The sequence below is a fragment of the Mus caroli genome, chromosome 13, assembly GCF_900094665.2.
Source record: "Mus caroli chromosome 13, CAROLI_EIJ_v1.1, whole genome shotgun sequence".
NCBI lineage: Eukaryota > Metazoa > Chordata > Mammalia > Rodentia > Muridae > Mus > Mus caroli.
This window is the reverse complement of record NC_034582.1, coordinates 74695751-74716137: the sequence shown is the minus strand read 5'-3', so window position 1 is coordinate 74716137 and position 20387 is coordinate 74695751.

Below are 20387 nucleotides of genomic sequence, written 5' to 3'. Positions count from 1 at the left end.
GTAGTAAATCTGATGTGTTGCACTAATTCAGAAAAGACAAAATGATAGAGAAGGTTTCACATCGAAATCCTGTTTTCTAAGTAACATTACTATAAATAAAATTCATAAAATATGAAATAACCCACAGAAATTTGAATTTTGTAAAAATGATAGATGTAATATTGAAGTATGTATCTCATGTAATGTTTGCTTACTGAGAATTTTTTATTGTTTGTTGGAAATTCAAATGTAAGACCTATATTTGGTAAACCCACAACCCTATTTCTGCTTGTTTTCCTGCACTTAGAAGCAGTGGGAAAAAAAGAATAATGAGAAAAAATTTGCTTATATTGACTTTAAACTTCATCACAGTAGAGATGAAATATTGACTCTTTGAACTTGGAGCTGAGCATAAATGTCTGAACTGATCTGATTGTAGCATACACTCTTTCGACAAGTTCTAAGTAAATACTTTCTCATTGTTCGACAATCCTTTTACCACAGTTGTATCAGTTTAATGATATAACTGTTGTACTCATATAAAAATAAATAAAACATAACGGTTACATTTTAGTTTAGTCTTTTTGATCTTATCAGTTACCAAATGTTAATCCTTAGTTTAATATCTTTGCATTGACACCGGCCAATATCTTTTTATCTACTTTTCTCTAATAATAACATAACATTGAACACACATTTCAGATTATTGAAATTGATAAGCCACCTTCAATTTATGCATCTTCTAGAATGATTTTTTTTGTAGTGAATCACATCCTGTGTTCATAAACTCGTACTGATTTATTATTTATTATAAAATAAAAATCATGATGTTTTTGGTTTTCCACAATGTGAACAGCTAATTCTTTTGACATTAAAAGGTCAAGAGGTCAATGAGGTCTTTAAATATGCCTGGATACACAAGTACACTGTGTGAGAATAAATAAGTGAATGCCGCAGCAATGCCTGTTAATATGGGGGAGGGGGGCCGAACTGTCCTCAGAAAATCCATATGGACACATCTTTTACACTAATTTATTTATCTCATCTCCCCTTCTCTGCCCAGTCTCCACCTCATGTAGCCACTCCCCCATCCTCACTCCCCTGCACCATTGAGAAGCAGGAGGTCCCTCCCAGGATAACAAACTACCCTGGCACCTCATCTTATTTGCAGGAGTAGGTACATCCCCTCCCACTGAGGTCAGTCAAGCCAGCCAGCCCAGTTAGGGGAGCAGGATTCACACACAGGCAACAGAGTCAGAATAAGCCCTCAGTATAAATTTGGGGGAACTCAAATAAAGACTTAGTCACATATCTGCTACATACGTGCAGGGCCCTTAGGTCCAGCCCTTTTATATACTTTGGTTGGTGGTTCAGCTTCCAAAAGTTCTGAAGTGTCTAGGTGAGTTAAGTTGACTTTGTTGGTCTGAATTTGGAATTCCTATCCCATCTATATTTTGCAATCATTCCACCAACTCTTCTACAAGACTCCTGAGCTTTGTCTAATATTTTACTGTGGGTCTCTGCATTTGCTGTGGTCATCTGCTAGGGGTAGGCTCTCAGATGACAGTTATGCTAGGCTTCTGTCTTCAAGCATAACAAAGTATCATTAATATTGTCAAGGATTGGTTTTTACCAATAGGTTGCATCTCAAGTTGGACCAAGCATTGTTTGGCCATTTCCTTAGTCTCTGTGAGTCTTTTATCCCTCTACTTCTTGTAGGCAGGATACATTTTGGGTCGAGAGCTCTTTTGGGTGGTTAGATATTAAAATGTCCATTTTACCTAAAGAAAGCTACAGGTTTAATGTAACTTACATACAAATACCACCACGATTCACATTGGGAGAACAATTCTCAACTTCGTAAGGAAAAAGAAAAGAACCCATGATAGCTAAAACAATCCTATATGATAAAGGAACTTCTAGCAGTATCAACATCCCTAATCTCAAGCTGCACTACTAAGCAATCGCAATAAAAATTTCATGTTATTGGTACAGAAACTGACAGGTTGATCAATGGGAACAAATAGAAGTCTCTGATATAAGGCCACAAACCTACAGACAACTAGTTTTTTTGTTTGTTTGTTTGTTTGTTTTTACAAAGAAACCAAAACCATACAATGGAAAACAGAAAGCATTTTCAATAAATGTTTCTGGTCTAACTGGATGTTCACATATAGAAAAATGCAAATAGACACATATTTATCACCCTGCATAAAACTCAAGTCCAAATGGATTAAAGATCTCAACATAGCATGAGATACAGTAAATCTAATATAACAGGAAGTGTGGAATGAAACTGAAACTGAAAATTTTCATGAGACTGAAAAATCTTCTGTAAGGTAAAGAATACCATCAATGGGACAAAACTACAAACTACTGATTGGAAATATATCTTAACCAACCCAATATGTGACAAAGGGCTAATATCAAAAATATGTAAAGAACTTAAGAAGTTAGATACCAACAAACCAAATTGACCAATTTAAAAATGAATACTCAGCTATTCATCTCAACAGAGAATTCTCAACAGAGGAATCATTAAAGGCTGAGAAGCACTTAAATAAATGTTAATCTTACTTAGTCATTAGGGAAATGCAAATCAAAACCACTCTGAGACTCAACTTTCTGCCCATCAAATACCTAACTATACTACTCTTAGGCATATACCCAAAAGATGCCCCACCATAACATAAGGACAAATGCTCCACTATGTTCATTGCAGCTTTATTCATAATAGCCAGAAACTGGAAATAGACTTCTACTGTAGAATGAAGAAAATGTTCTCCATTTACACAATTGAATACTATTCAGATATTAATAACAAGGAGATCATGAATCTTGCAAGAAAATGGATGGAAACCAGAAAATATCATCCCATGTTTGGTAACTGTGATAGTTTGCTTATGCTTGGCCAAGGAAGTGGCACTATTAGAAAATGACACTATTGGAGTAGATGTGTAACTGAGAGTGTGTGCTATAAAACCATAATCCTAGCTGTCTAGAAGTCAGTATTCTGCTAGCAGCCTTCAGATGAAGATGTAGAACTCTTAGCTTCTCATGCACCATGCCTGCTTGGATGCTGCCATGTTCCTGCCTTAAAGACAATGGACTGAACCTCTGAACCTGTAAGATAGCCCCAATTAAATGGTTTCCTTATAGGAGTTGCCTTGGTCATCCTGTCTGCTCACAGCATTAAAACCTTAACTAAGACAGTAACCCAGACTCAAAAGGACATCACTTATAAGTAGATAGTCACCATAAAATTCAGAATACTTATGCTATAATACATAGAATAAAAAAAAGGCTAATAACAAGGAGGACCCAATGGAGGATGCTTGAATCTCACTCACAAGGGGAAATAAAATAGTCACCTGATGTGGATGGAGGAGGGAAACTGGGTGGAAGCAGGCTTGCCAAGGGCAAGTGGGATCAGGTGTAGGGAGAGCTAGGGAAAAAGAGCATGAAGAATGAGCTGAAATTGGCAGGTGGTATCTCTAGGACTTGCCAGAAATTTTGGATGAAGGAGACTATGAGAAGGATGACTCTAATTGAGACTCCTAGCATTGGGGAATATGGAGCCTAAAGAGGCTATTTCTTGCAGGACTCCCACTGGAGGGATAAGGACACCAACCTGCCCACAAAACCTTCTGGTGATATTAACAATAACCATGCCTTTCAATGCTTTAAAACCTAAACAAAAACTGCAGAATGCTAAGGAAAGCTGGGAGTGGGAGAAGTATTCTTCAACAGGGACAAGCACACCTATTGTTTATCAAGTATCAAATGGTAAACCCTGACACACAATACAATAATATTATACAGACAGAGCAGGTTGTGTTTAGAAAAGAATTGTGAGTATATATGTATAAAACAACAATTAGTTGAAAAGGAGCCCTGAATTTGAAAGAGAGCGAGGAGGTTTATAATGAAGATTTTGAGAAAGAAAATAGAAATGAGAAATGCAATAATTATATTATAATCTCAAATAGAAAAGAAATTTAAATAATTATAGCATCAAAGAAGAGGCAGATTCCTGCAACTGGAAATGTCTTCTTTGCTCCCCATTGATCACCAGAGGTGGCAAAGAACTCCAGGAAAAATTGCCTGCAGGCATATGAATAGGAAGCTAATGTAATTATCTTAGATCAAAGAGAATAAGAAGAAAAACACTATATGGGCACTTGATAATACTTTGAATTGCTAGCAGTTGTGACTTTTTCAGAGGAAACTGATTTGAAAGAAAGATAGGGAGTAGGAGGATGTCTGGACATGAATAATTTTGTCATCTGTGTTAACATTTAGGCTCATTTCTTTTTAAATATATGTTGTTATAAAACCTTTAAAGGGGAAATATCAAAATAGATGGATATGTGACACAATATTTAAGAAACGAATGTTCTGGTCTATGGAAGTAACTGTGATTCTCTAAGTTCTCTAGGTGCTAGTCAGATACATTAGTTACAATTGTACTGTCATTGTGCTTCCTTCTTGAGAGAAGTTGCTAAAAAATGTGGGTGCTGCTAAATAGCAGTTTCATGAATAGGATGTAATTATAAGATAAGAGGTAGTTATTTCTGGAATATAGGACCAATGAGGACTAGTAAGAAAGGGTTATCAAATTTTAATTTCAATGCCACATGTGAGACATATGTTATAAATAAAACATATCAAGTTCATGTTGACTTAAAATGGAGACACAAACACACCAAACTTATTTTCTTACACATGTTGAGTTCTGCATTAATTTTTCATTTTATGTATGCAGTATATTTTGATATTTATCCATCTCCAATAATTCATCCTAAATATTCCATCAGAGTTTGTTTTGCAGTATATGGAAATCAATACAGAGCCCCAGTGGGGCATTTGCATGGCACCCTCTCCTTTCAATGAAGATGCAATTTTTTTGTAGACAAGGGGCAGAGAAATTGTGAGAGAAAGAGGTATTGGACATCTGCTGCAGAACCTTATTTCCTGCACATAAAAAGTCTGACACATGAGTTCACAAGATCTATGACTGCATACACAAGAACTAAACAAGGTCAAGCCATCCAACATATCAGCATGGAAGGATGTGGTGCTCCTAGTATCCCACCCAACTGAGGCATTTCTGGCAGTAGAGGGCTAATAGGAGAGGGAGAGTTAGTTTTTCTCAAATACGCAGTACCTGAGATGATACCCATGCTTCAGTGGATGATTCTACACCTATGCACATAAAGGCAAGAGTAAGTGGACTTGTGGATTTTTTTTTAAAGACAGCACATAAATTTGAAAGAAAAGACATGATTGGGTATATTTAAGGAATAAAAAAACATTGCATTCATATTCAAAATGTCAAACAATAAATAAACTATAGCCTTTATCGTGTTTATGAACTATAAATTTGATAAATATTAATGATTTGCTTTAGTTTTTTATGAAAACACACACATATCTTAATTTTTCCCATTAGCTTGTGATACTGTGGACGGCGTCTAAAAGTTAACTAAAACATAAAATAAATGATAGATAGATAGATAGATAGATAGATAGATAGATGAATATAGTTCTACTTGCACAGCATATTTCTGTAAAAACTTATTACATAAACTTTTGTTAATTTTCTCAGTCTTACCCAAGTTTTTATTATTTCTGCAGGTTTAGTTGTTATATTGCTTTCTGTCTTGTGGAAATCTTTCCAAAAATATTTATTTGATTACATACATTTGAGTACAATGTATTTTTCATCTACTTCACTATTGGCATTGATAGTTTTGGATTATAAATGTAGGTTTACTATCAATATTAGCTCAAAGTGATCTTTTACTACACCTTCAACCACTTAAATACATATTAAACTCTGACTCCTTACTAATATTCTAACTCTATTACTTTTCTTTCATGGTAAAAACATTCTCTTTTTCTTACAATTTTGAAGTGGAAAAAAAGATCAATATTTTATTGGGATTTCTTTTTGAAAAGGTGTCACCTGCTGGTGTCAGTAAACCCAGCAATCACAGCACCAATCAAGTTAGCAAAGTCACTGTCCCAAGGAAAGCATGAGCATCATTTGCTTTGACAGTTAACATACTGAAGAGGTTTGGGGACCCAGCCAACCAGAACTTGGTGGTGATGATGAAGCTGTCTCCTGATTGTCTGAGATTTCTTTGACTCTTGCAAAATGGGAAACTTAGAGCAAATGGTGCCCAGCTAGATTCTCTGTAGTCTTGATTATCATGGATCATGTTATTGTTAAGATATGAAACGGTGTAGAATATGACTTTTCCATGGAAGAGGATATCTATAGTGTATTGTTTTAATTTATTATTCACTTTACTTATTCATATTTTACAAATGTGGGGATGAAGAAGCTGGAAATACCTTTATAATTATAATTTAATATCTTCAGTTAATTACATTTCAAGACTAAATAGTGTCATTTGGTAGAGTCACTTTTTAATAGAATAAGACAAATTTAGATTTCAACTATAGAGTAGATGCATAGGGTTACAGATATACTCCAAATGTGGATGGATTACTAGAATATATTTTTACCAAGGAACCAGGTATGTTTTTAATTGATATCAGAACAGGTAACAGCTTATAGCACTTTTTTAGTGTCAGAATCAAATGTTGTGTGTTACCATATCATTTCACACATAGCAGTCTCATAGTGAAGTTAGGCATGTAGGTAGTAATTAAAATAATCTCAAAGCCTGTAACTCACATGCATAAAGGAGAGACATTTATCACAAAATTTAATATGATAGTAATATAAAATATTTACAAATATGGAGTTTTAGTAAACTTGATATCACTGATTCTAATATAGCATAGCATCCTCATAAAGTTATTTATAGCTCTGTAAAGTGCCATGAGCCTAGCATTCAGGATTTTAATCATTAACCTTAAATTCTTATGTCAAATTTTGAGGGAATTAACAGAACACATTTATAACAATACTGTTTTTAAGACCCTAAGACACTAATTTATACTTTTAGATGTTTGATGATAAATGATTCTTCTTGTATATTATACAAGTGATTATAGCTTATTCGACATTTGTGTCTTCATTTGGAGAGAATGAAATACTTAGACTTTTACTCTTAATATCTTTCCCCATTTATTTCTGTCATCCTGCTGTTTGGCATCTGCAAACCTAGCTCTTACCTCTAGGCAAGCAGGCAAGCAAGCATCTCTTTCCTGAACTAATGGCTATGTAGTTCCTTGGATTAATTGCCAAGTCAATGGTGCAGCCTGTATGTTGCTTTCCCAGGAGACCTGGTACTTCACATCAGCAACTTTCTGGCCTACAGTTTGCTCTAGATCTTAACCCTTTCTTGATCTTACTAATTCAAGTGGATGGCCATATTCAATATGTTGCTTGTGTGTATAGTGGTACATCACCTTTCACCATGATGAGAAAAGTATTAACATCCAACCAATGAATTACAAAAGCACATAATTTAATGAAGAGATTATTTTTAAAGTGTAATATCTTAAGAGCAATATTTTGAGCATAGACTTTTCCAAGCACAATCTTTTCAAAGAAAGGAAAGAGAGGAGTCCATAGCCACATTGCCATATAGAATGATTTTCTCTTGAAACTTACATTTGAACTCTTAGGGTATACAGGAAATTGGAAACTTCAGCTCTGATATAAACATGTACTTTCTAAATGACTTTAGAAACTCAATATGAGGAATGTTTTTCCTATGTAAAATTAAATTTTTGATTTGGATAAGGCTGAGATACCATTTTCTTTTTAAAAACATTCTGTAATTTGCATATGTTTGAATGTGCATGTGTGGATGCTGGCATTTAGAAGGTAGAGATCAAGAGGTCATGACTGGCATCTTCCTCTGTCATTCAACATCATTTTTGACAGTTCTGGTTTGAACTAGACAGGCAAGTCAGAATGCTCTGGGACTGTGCATCTGTGTTGCTTTCCATCTAGGGTTAGAAGCATGCTCCCTCACTTGGCTTTTAAGAGAAGTTGTGAAGGTCTCATGCTTATGTAACAAGAAGTTTTCTCATGGTGCCTTCTCCATAGCCCTCAGGTAAGGCAGTCTCTCTATATTTTTAAAATTCAGTTAGTTTTTTAAAAAAGATATTTGGTAGTTATAAGTGCACTACTTGGCAAGACCAAGGTGTGAAGATCATATGCCCCAGTACAGGTGAATGCCAGGACCAGGAAGTGGGAGTGGATGAGTTGGGGAACAGGGCAGGGGGAGGGCATAGGGGGCTTTGAGGATAGCATTTGAAATGTAAATGAAGAAAATATCTAATAAAAAAGTGAAAAAGTTAGAAAAAAATAACTGCAGCACTTCAAATTCACTTTTCTGCCTCAAATAAGTTCTCTTAAGTTAGATGTTCTGCCTTATGCCTTATTTAGTTGTTATCTGAATATAATCCATTATAAAACATTTTATCAAGAACTGATGCTGCTGACAAATTATATTCTTTTCCAAACTTTCAGTGTCTGGACCAGCTCTACCCTACAGAAAATTAATTTCAATCATTCAAGCCATCATAAACTACCAGGTGGTCATATTTAAAAATTATAAATTAATATGAATTTATTTATATGAAGACAGTTTGGGCAAAGATGTCAAAACAACAACATTAACATATAAAGTCAATATTTTACAATTATTTAAGGATATAATATACATCCATTTTTGTGCATTATAAGTTTTGAGTTTTTCTCAATTCTGACCTTGATTTTTATCAGAAACATTTCATCTATATTTTAATTTCATAAAATGTTTAACAGAAAAGTAGATTTATAGTCATTATTTCAAATGTATTTAAAATTTTAAATTAACTTAAAATTAAATTTAGTTATGATTATATTAAATAAAAGAATGAATTCTCTTTTGACACTCACCATATTGCAAGTGCCCAAAAAGCAATCTTCTTTAAAGGCACCAACGTGAAATCTCATGAGCTTTAGGTTCACAGTGAAATTTCTTAAAAATCAAATGAATCCTGTAAAATACACGAAATTTTAATGAAATTCAGGAATAGATAGTTTTAATAAGTTGTTGTAAGTCTAGTTTTTCATAAATATCTACTACATAATAGGTACAGCATATCACTAGAAGGCTTATTTTAAATTAATCCTATAGTGGGGTTCTTCTTTTCCAGTAATAGAAAGAAGAAACAATCTTTCTTTAACTGTGTCTAAATAAACACAGTATTATAGGATGAATCTTCTCCAGGATGAGAGCATATTTGATCCAAATATGCAAAAGGAATCATGAAATATGTACACACACATACACACACACATACACACACATCAAATATCTGGAAGCGTTGATTTCTGGAGTGCTGTGCCAAATGCAGTCTTCTTGAAGGTCAAATTTTCTAAGGTATTAGTAAAAATCAATGGGCAGAAGGAGTAGGCTCCTTGAATTTTGAATATAATATGTGCATCCTCATTTATTATTAAAAGGATAGCTAGATATCAAATATGATAACTTAAAAAAATGAAGGCCTAGAGTATCTATAGCACAAATCTAATAAGTTCTTAAAACAGCACTGAAGAGGCAAGACCACTCCCCCAGATGGTCAGCTACTTCATCACAGGATCTGGCCTGTCCAGGCTTCATTATTTTCTATGCAGTACTTTTCCCAAAATTTTACCTTTAGTAATTATAAGATTTCCATAATTAGAGAAGTATACAAGTTTTACAGATTTAATCCTAAAAGGCTGTTAGGTAAGTACATCACACAGAAAAATAGATTCATTTCCAACTATTGAATACCAAAATACAGCACCAAACAGTTGTGACAATTTTGTTCCTGTAATATTATAGGAAAGAGAGAGCTCTCCTCATCGAAACATGAATATACATACATATGTACATGCAGACATATATCACATACATACATACATACATATAACAAGCACTTTAATAAAGACAAGGTTAAAAATACAAATCTACAATGAAAAGAACAAGAAGGGAAAAAGAGATTCCAATCATATGGTTTGAGGGAAAAAAAGAGCAAGAGGAAATGTAATATTGGAATCTAGTTTTGTACTCAAAGAGATCAGAAGGTTAAGAAAAAAGCATGATGCTAAACGGAATTAATTGAATGACAACCTCAACCAGAGAATCCTGCAGCTTGTGAAAGGAAAAAGTCTGGGGGATTTTCTAGGGAAAACAAACAAACAAACAGAAAACTTAGGCAGTATAGTTCAAGGAGGGTACCAGGTCCAGCCCATTGCAAGCAAATGAACTTACAGCTTCAGCCACGTAGTTATGGATTTAGAGTCATGAAAGAAATAGTGAAGAGATTGAGAAACCTTCTTCCACTTTTAGTGGAAACTGCTGAGGCTAGGCATGTTACAGGACAGTCCCTACATGGAGGCCCAGAGAAGACACTGCCTGACGCTTATGAGGTGCAACCTGGATCGTTTTGGAGAACCCAAGATATTGGATATGCCAGCACAGTGGGAGAGCTAGCTGCCAAGGACAGCTGTTAACAAAGTGTGGAACCTCTCCAAGACTGAAAAGTATGTTGCAATCAACAAAGCTGCAAGGAGATTGGAAAATCCATCTAACAAAGAATTTGAAGTTTAACCCTAGGGTTTTTTTCCCCTAGCTTTGGTTCATTATGCCCCCTTCCTTTCTTTAGTTGAAAGTAGTGAATTGACCTGAGCTAGACTGACTCCATGACAGGCTGCAGTTCAAGAGACCAGGACTGTTTCTACTTTACAGAACTGGACAAGTCAGTTACTTGAACAACCATAGGCTTATGTAAAAGAGATCCCTACCTAGCTTGCAAAAGGACAGTTAGCCAACCTTGAAGTCCAGAAGTCAAGAGCTACCCCTCCTTGGCGTGAAGCAAGAATAGTCTGAGTCATAGCGGTACCAGATCCCCAGAGACAGAACTCACCAATCAAGATATTGATAATCCTACCCCTCCCTATATTTCTCTTTTTAACTTTAAAACTAATCTGTGAATTCAGTAAAGGTACTTCTCTCCTGATGGAATTGGGCCCCTGCATGCAGGAGTTTGTTCAATAATTGTTCTTTGCTTTTGCATACTATTTGGGTCTGGGATATCATTCTTCAACAATTCATGGACCTTAACATTTGGTGCACTGGCTGGGAGGCGCTGAAGGAAACCCACTCAAATAGCTGAGAATTTTGGGAAGCTTTTCTTCCCACCAATCAACAAATTTAGGAGTGTTCAGTTTGTGTCTGTATTTGCTTTTGTTTTCTGCCTGTTGCCAACCTGGAGGCGAGGAGGGGCAAAGCAGGTATATATTTTGCCATACAGGGGCCAGGGATTAAGCTGGACTCCCGGAATCCCACCTGAAGACCTCCGGAGTGCTCTCACCTGGAATCTGGAGAACTTGAGAATTCTCACCTGGTTTCTGGAGAAGCTGAGTATTCTCACCTGGTTTATGAAGCAGCTGTATGTTTATGCTACTATTATGCTCACAGGGTGAGACCCCCTAACAGGCTGTTTCTGTTTTACTTTCGTTTTCCCTGGAAAGGCTTTCGGTGTTGTCCTTGTGTGTTCTGTTCGGGATTGTTGTCATTCTGTACCAGTTTGGGGGCTATCATCTTGATTTGTAAAATGGCACTGGCACAGAGCACCCTTCTGAGTCTGGTTATGGGCCACTTTAGGCACTCTGCCAGGTCGTATAGGACTCAGGGCTGATTATTCCTTCAAGCAAACCTTCTGTAGTAGTGAATGGCCTACCTTTATGGTTGACTTGCACAAGGAAGGGACCTTCCATCTCCCCATCATTTACTGGGTAAAAGCTATAGTCTATGAAGTCCCAGGTCACCTGGACCAGGTGCCTTATATCACTACTTGGCAGTATTTAGTGGAAAAATCCCTGTTTAGATGAAACCCTTTTTGTCACCTGCTGTCTCACCCCCTGCTCTCCTTCACCTGAAGGAGAGCAGCCAGCCTTACTTCCTTCTTCAGCTCTCAACTTGAATCTTTGCCCCCTCCTTATTGTTGCTGCCTAAGCCTCTGTCCAGCAGGTACAGTCAAAAGAAGAGGAAGCTCCTGACTCAACCTGGAGTCTGCCCCATAGTCAGGCTCCAACAGGCCAGAGAGCTGACTCAGCTTCCTATCAGGCTGAATGGACCACAGCCCTATCCCCTCAGGGCTACAGGACCACCAGATACCCTGGGGAGACAGTTTATGATCTACTTGCCTTCTGCCAGTTCATGACTTATATAAGGGAAGATGCAAAATCCCCTATTTTCAGAAAGGGCATAAGCTCCTAAGTCTGTTCTAGACTCAGTCATGCTGACACACCAGCCTACCTCGGATGAATGTAAGCAACTATAGCAGATCCTCTCTAGCACAGAAGAGAGGGAGAGAATTTGGGTTGTTGTCCAGAAGTCAGTTCCAGAGTGAATGGATTGCCCACAGAGATCCAAGGAAGATACTGACATGACCTTTCCCTTGACTGGACCTTACTGGGATTACAACACTAATGGAGGTAAGGAGAAACTCCTCTGGGCCTACTGCCAGATTCTAATGGAGGACCTCCAAGAGGCAGCCAGGTGTCCTACAAATTTATCCAAGGTAAGGCAGGTAACCCAAGGGAAGGATGAGTGCCCTAGGGACTTTCTAGAAAGACTCGTGGAGGCCTACAGAACCTATAGCGCCTTTAATCCTGAAGCTAGAGAAAGCCAGTCAGCTGTGAATATGGATTTGTTAAACTGTCAGCCCCTGACATTCCATGAAAATTTCAACTCTTGGAGGGGTTTGAAGTTAGCAATTGACAGAGCTGGAAGCTATAGCAGAGAAAGTCTACAACAACAGAGAGCCTCCTAGGGAGTGACAAAACAGGGAACTGGCAAAAATATTACTAGTTCCCATTAACCATTACCATGAGGACAACAAGTAACTGAGAGACATGACTTAGAAAAGAGAAAAAGGTGAGCAGGGTACAACTGGAGGAAAAACCTATTGAATAAAGACCAATGTACCTACTGAAAAATATCAGGCCATTGAAAAAATGAATGCCCTAACAGGAATCCCAAAGTTCTGGAACTAGGGGAAGTCAGCGCCAGAGGGAGATGAGGCTCAACCCCCTTTCATGGGCCCCAAGTAACCCTGAAGATGGAGGGGAAACCAATAGATTTTCTGGTGGACACTGGTGAACAACATTCTATTTTTGAAAAAAATACACTAGGGCCATTGTTAGATTGGAAAACACAAATAAAAGGGATAACAGGCACTAAGCCCTATCCATGGACTACCCAAAGAAAGGGGGACTTGGGAGATAACTTACTCTTTTATGGTCATCCCAGGATGTCCATACCCTCTGCTAGGCAGAGATCTCATCAAAATTTGATCCAAATCTATTTTGTCCAAGAAAGAGTGGGAATGCTGGATAGGAGTGCCCCAATCTCACCAAAGTCTGAGACTATTACTGATGCTATGAAGTGTTTACAGACAGGAGCCTAACATGGCTGTTCTCTGAGAGGCACAACTAGCAGCTGCCTAAGACAGACTTATACCCAACAATGGACCTAAGTTGAATACCTCTATGGTTGAATTAAGGAAAGGACTGGAGAATTTGAAGGGGAGGGTGACCCAAAGGAAGACCAGCAGTCTCAATTAACCCAGACCCCATGAAGGTCCCAGAGATTGAGCTACCAACAAGGTAGTATACACTGGCTGGTCAGAGCACCAACACCCAGATACATAGCAGAAGACTGCCTAGCCTCATTGGGAGGAGGTGTGTAAAATCCTTGAGAGACTTGAAGTCCCAGGGAAGGGGACTATTGGGGAAGTACCCTCTTAGAAGCAAGAGGGAAGTGGAATGGGGTAAGGAACTGTGGTACTGGGGTGGGGGAAGCTGGAACTGTGATGTAAATAAATAAAATAATTAAAAAATTTAAAAATAAAAAGAAGAACAAAAGGATGCCCTAATCTGTCCATGTTATGACCCTAGCCCTAGAAAATTACAAGTTGTTCCTTCAGCCAATGTCCTCACCAAACCCACTGCTCCAGAAGTTTTTGACTGAGTTCCCCAGAGTTTGGGTAGAGAGAAATCCAATCAGACTGGCTCATCTAAGATCCCCAATCATATTTGAGTTAAGTTTGGGGATATCCCAGTTCACAGCAGACAATATCTAGGGCCAAGAGAGGTCTGGGTGGAGACAATCCAGTATATCAATCTGGCAAGTTAGGATCCTGATCCCTTGCTAATCAGCATAGAATACTCTCTGTCCTTCCAGTCAAGAAGCCTCATTCCTGTGGCTACCAACCTGTGCAGGGCTTGAGGGAAATAAACAAGCTGGTAGAGGATATTCACCCCACAGTTCCAAACCATTATACACTATTGAGTAGTCTCCCTCCTGAGCAGGCTACATATACTGTGCTTAACCTGAAGATGCCTTCTTTAGCCTGGCCCTGGCATCCAAAAGTCACCCCCTGTTTACCTTAGAATGGCAGGAGGACTTGGAAAGGAGCTTCAATAGACAACTGACTTGGACATGCCTGCCTCAGGGATTCAAGAACTCATCCACCAACTTCAATGTGGCACTACATGCAGACTTGGGTTAGTACCAGCAGGCCCACCCCTAAATTACTCTTTTCCAATAAGCAGATGACCTCCTGATACCAGCTCCTATGTGGAGACCTGGCAAGGGTAACACGGGAGGTGCTACAAGGATTGAGTCAACTGAGCTACTGAGCTTTAGGTAAAAATGGTCCAGCTCTATACACCTGAAGCCAACTATCTGGAGCACATACTAGTGGAGAGCCTCTTTGTGGAACTGCTTGGCAGGAGTCTGATATTGGCCAAGGACAAGGAAATGGACTTCAGGCAGTAATCTGACATTGGCCATAATTAGGAATGTCCTCAGTTTCTACCTGCACCACATAATGGTGTTAATCCTTGAGGACTTATACCTAATCAATTATGGCAAATAGATGTTACTCATATTTTTTATTTTGAAAAATTAGAGTATGTACATGTGACTTGACACATTTTCAGGCTTTCTAGTTGTAATTGCTTTCACAAGAGAAGCAACTAAAAATGTAATTAATAATTGCCTATATTGTTTTTCTATCCTGGTTGTTCTAAATCATATTAAAACAGATATGGAAATGGCTGTTACAGTCAAGCATTTCAAACTTTCTGTCAACAATTTAACATTACCCATATTGCTAGAATTTCTTATAATCCTCAAGCACAAAGTATTGAGAAACAGTTATTGTGAAACCATCTTCATAAAATAAAAAATGGGGAGTTATATCCCCATACACTACAGATTGATTTAAATCATATTTTTTTATTTAAAAAATTTTAAAATTTGGATGTCAAGGAACTCTCTGAGTGTCTATGCCACTCTACAACCAGGCATACTTATGCCTACGTGAAATGGAAGGATCTACATACTTGGACATGGCATGGTCCTGATCAGGTATATGGGGAAGAGGGCATGTTTGTGGTTTTTCCTCAGGATGCTGAAGGAGCATGTTAAGTGCCAGAGTGATTGGTGAGACATGCTGATGCTGGGACAAAGAATGATGCTGATCTGTGAGCTTGCGGAGTGCCCTGACAATGGAGACAGGAAGGCTGTTTTGGACATATGTTCCCGACCCGCCTTTGCTTGCCTTTATCCCAGATTGGACAAGTTGTCTTGCTTCAAGCTTTTAGACCTTGTGGGACAGAGAACATGGAGACTATGGAAACTGCCTTTAAAAACTTGATCAAAAAGAGAAGTCATGATGACTCTTCTATTTCTTTCCTTTAATGTGACCAGTTATTCTGACCCAATCATGGACTTGTCTAGAAATCAATCTAATATTGGAAGTAACAGTCTTCATTTGGAGTGCTGTTTCTAGACATGTTTAGAGACATATTTGAAAGTTAGGGGCAGTTCTCTATGATGTTATGTTACTAATAGATAAAATTGAGACAGAATCTAGATTTCAAACAAATGTTAGTGCATGTATAAAGGCTCCCAAATTTTTATTATTTGTTCATGTTGAAATTGCTTTGTTTCTTCCACAATATTCAATGTAAGTTTAATTGATTTTACACTTTCTAATTGTGTTAGTGTGTTGAAACCTGGCATGTCTGTTATGGTGGTCTATAAACCAGCTTTTGTTTTATTGCATGTGAATATTACAGGACCTTGCTATTCTGAGAAAAGCTTGCAGGTACTGGAAGAAGTGAGTCAGGCTTTAAGTAGAAGCAAAAGGGTAGTAGGATTGATTATTGCTGGTATAGCAGCTCTAATTACTCTGATAGCTAGTACTACGGCCTCTGCAATTGCTTTGATACAAGAAGTTAAGACAGCTACTTTTGTTAATCATTTAGCAAAAAAAAGCTACTAAAGTTCTGAGCATTGATGCTCTTTATGATACTATTCAAATTATTGGAGAGCAGGTTTAGAGTCCAAAAGTAAGGAGCCATCTCGAGTGCCATACCAAATACTAATGGATTTGTGTTATTTCTAAGGTTTACAATAACAGTCACTATAATTTGGAAAGTGTTCAAAGACACTTGCAGGGTATTTGGCATAATTCCAACACCTCTCTGTATGTTTTAGCTTTGCACATAGAGATTATAAATTTAAAGAATGCTGCTCTGCTAAGCTTTGATACTGCTGATATTGCTAGTAGAATTATTCATGGCCTAAAATCAGTATTTCCATCTTGGTCATGCTTCAAGGATGGCTTGATTATGCTAGTCCTTCTTGTCCTGGGAATACTTTTATTCCTGCCCATCATGTTAAAGTTTGCCTTTAACAACATCATGTTAGCGGCCAAAGTCTATGGCTTAAAACTAAGAATGAAAACCCAAACAGAGTTATTAATTTAACAGGCTGTCAAGCCAAGGAAGGGTAAGATTCTGCACAAGGGCCTTGCCAACCTAAGACAGAGGCATGTGCCAGAAGGCCATGTTTGTTCATATAACACAAACAAGCTGCACATGTCTTGAAGACAGGTAAGAAAGGCATTCTTGTCAGAACAACCTAAGACAGGCTCAGCCTTGTTTATTAGATTAAAATGGGGAAGATGTGGAGAGCCTATTTGGGGTGCTGCTTGGCAGGAATCTGACATTGGCGAAGGACAAGGAAATGGGATTCAGGCAGGAATCTGACATTGGCCTTGATAAGGAAGTAAGCTCAGGTAGGATTCTGACATTAGAACATGACAAAGAAGTAAGTTCAGGGAGGTACCTGACATTGGCCAAGGACAAGGAAGTAAGAATCTGTTTTTAGGGTAGAACAAAGAAGTAGGCTCAGATATCTTGATCACCCTTAGAAACAGCTATCCCAAGAGTGATCATGGGGCTTTGTGTTTATTGTCTTGCTTGTTCCTTGACTATTGTCTTTTTAGTTCCTTATTGTACTGCTTGCCCTTAATATTTGCATGTAATTAAAATGGTATAAAAAGCATATTGGAAAAATTAAATTTGTCTTCAGTCTCAGAATTAACTTGGGTCATGCTACAATATTGTCTAACTGTCTTTTCTCTTTTTAATTCTCACTCCTGCTCTGGAGAACCCGTTGACTGACTGAGCAGGCTTGGTCACATATAATCTAAGGAGGGGATCAATGTATGTTGTTAGATGCCTAGAAACAGTCCATTCTCAACATCCTGGTTCCATTGGCCTGAAGGCAAGTATGGGGTATGCTGGGTTTTGTAGATACTGGGTGCCTAGATTTACTGAAATAGTCTGGCCACTATATGAGGCTAGTAGGAGGCAAGAATACAAACTAGAGTGAAGCCTAGAACTGGACATGGCCTTTAAGACTTTGAGGAAGGCTTTGTTAGATGTACTAGCCCTGACCCTCCTAGACATTCACTTATCCTTTCACTTATATGTGGATGAAAGAAAAGACATAGCAAAGGCAGTGCTTACTCAAAACCCTAGGCCCATGGAGAAGACATGTGTCCTATCTATCCAAGAAGCTAGATTCAGTGCTTCAGCAATAGCCAGTCTCTTTAAGGATTAGAACTGCCATAGTCCTGCTGGTTAAGGATGCTGACAAGATAACAATGTGGTAGGAACTGATCATTATCACCCCTCATATTATCAAGGGGACGTAGCCAGTGATTGGCTGTCCAATGCCAGGCAGACACACTTCCAAGCTCTGCTCCTAAGTCCCCCTCCCATAAGGTATAACTGGTCATCTGGTCTGAACCCTGCAATGCAGCTATATAACCAGTTCTCAGATATAAATATTACTGTTCCATAGATTTGGAGCAGGTTCAAAACATTAGGCCAGAATTGACTGATATCCCATGACCAGATGTTGCACACATCTATTTCACAGATAAGAGTAGTTTTGTTCAGAATGGAACCAGGCATGCAGAGACAGTAGTACTAGACTTGGCAAGGGACTCTGTTGTTTGGATAGCTTGTCTGTCACAAGTAACATCAGCTCAAAAGGTTGAGCTGATAACCTTGACCCAGGCTCTGAAGCTAGCAGAAAGGGCCATAGTCAACATCTACACTGATAGCAAGTATGCCTTTCCCTCTACACATGTGCATGGGCCCATATAACAAAAGAGGGGATTACTGAATGCAGAAGGAAAAACAACAACAACAACAACAAAACAATGAAGAAATATTGGCTCTACTGGGGGCATTATGGCTTCCCCTCAAGATGGCTATAATCCATTCCCCAGAGCATCAAAAGGGACCAATGGAGACAGACAGGGAAAACAGGATGGCTGATAAGGCTGTCAGGAAGGCTGACATGGCTCACACTGCTCACGTTCTGGTAAGCTTGTCACTCCCTGCAGTCCTAGCTGTCCCTGGCAGAGGATAAAATGGGCCAGGCTAAATGCAAAGGAATGTATAGAAAAGATGGATGTTTGCATACCAATAAAGGTCACACCATCTTACCCAAGGAATTTGCCAGACAGCTTATCCACTAAATCTACTAAGCCTCCCATTTGAGCCACTGAAAACTGAAAGAGGGGCAAAATACAATATATTTTATATAGGACTGAAAGAAAATAAAACTTGGGACCTGTAATTCATGTAATTTATGTCAAATAGCCCAAAGAGTTGTTTGTGAGCTTTGAAAACTGGGGCTGAGAACATAGCAGAACAGCTCAGGACATGCCTGGACAGGCCCATCATTAAGACATTCCTGAGGCTGCTTGGCCATGAAGATAAAGAGAATGACATGCAGGATTGGCCCAGGTGCCTCCCTATTTCCCGCCCTTCTGACCTAAGTTAAATGTTATCTGCATGTACAGTCTGCTGATGTTTAAATGAACCAATCATGTGAAACCGTGCCAATTCCTCCCCCAGCCCCAGCCCCAGACCCTTTTCTTAAAAAAACCCCTAGCTTCCTGCCTCGTGGACGAATCCACTGTCTCCTGTGTGAGATACGTTTCAACCTGGACCTCCGCCATTAAACTACCTTGTGTTTTTACATCAAGGTGTTCTATTCTGTTTGTGATTCTTGGGTGCATGCCTAATTGGGAGTTGAGTGGGGTTTTCCCCACTAGGTTCTTTCAGGACACTTGGTAGACCAGGCAATCTCAAATTGGCCCACCTGCCAGGCTGTGAGTCATTCTGGCCCTGGTCAAGGAACAAGAATCAGAGGCCAACGGCCTGCAGCCAATTGGAAAATTGATGACACAGAGGTAAAACCAGGAAAATGTGGGTATAAATATGTTAGTCTTTATAGATACATTTTCAGGATGGGTAGAAACCTACCCAACAAAGGAGAATGTCAATGTAGTGGCAAAGAAGATTTTGGAAGAAATCATACCAAGGTACAGCCTACCAACCCTGCTTGTGTGAGACAATGGACCAGCATTCATCTCTCATGTGACCCAATATTGTACTAAAGTACAAGCCTTAGGGACTAGTTAGAAATTATATTTTGTCTACAGACCCCAAAGTTCATGTCAGATAGAAAAGTTGATTCGAACCCTGAACGAGGCCTTTATCAAATTACCCTTGAAAGTGGCTGTGATTGGGTATTTCTCCTATGTTATGCCTTATATAAGGATAGGAATACCCCCTATATTTTGGGTCTTACCTCCTTTGAGATATTACATGGGAGGCTCCTCCCATGTTATCTAATCTCCAATATCATATTCTGGCTGAATATGTTTAGTAGAAATTTTTGTGATCTCTGAAAACCTTCACAACATCCAGAAGCAGCTTTGGTCTGCCATTCACCAGATTTTTAAATATTTGCCTCCAGCTAATCCCCATTGCATCGAACCATGTGATGAAGTCTGGGTCAAGAGGCATCATCACATGATATGAGGAGCCATCTAGGAGAATCTGAAAACTAACAAGGGGTCTTCCTGAGATGGTTCCACCATGGACGGTAAAGCTATGTTGGATTTGCTCTCCTAGGCAAGGCTGAAGAGCTTACATTTGAGGAAAGATTCCTGCTAGTAATATGATATATATATATATATATATATATATATATATATAT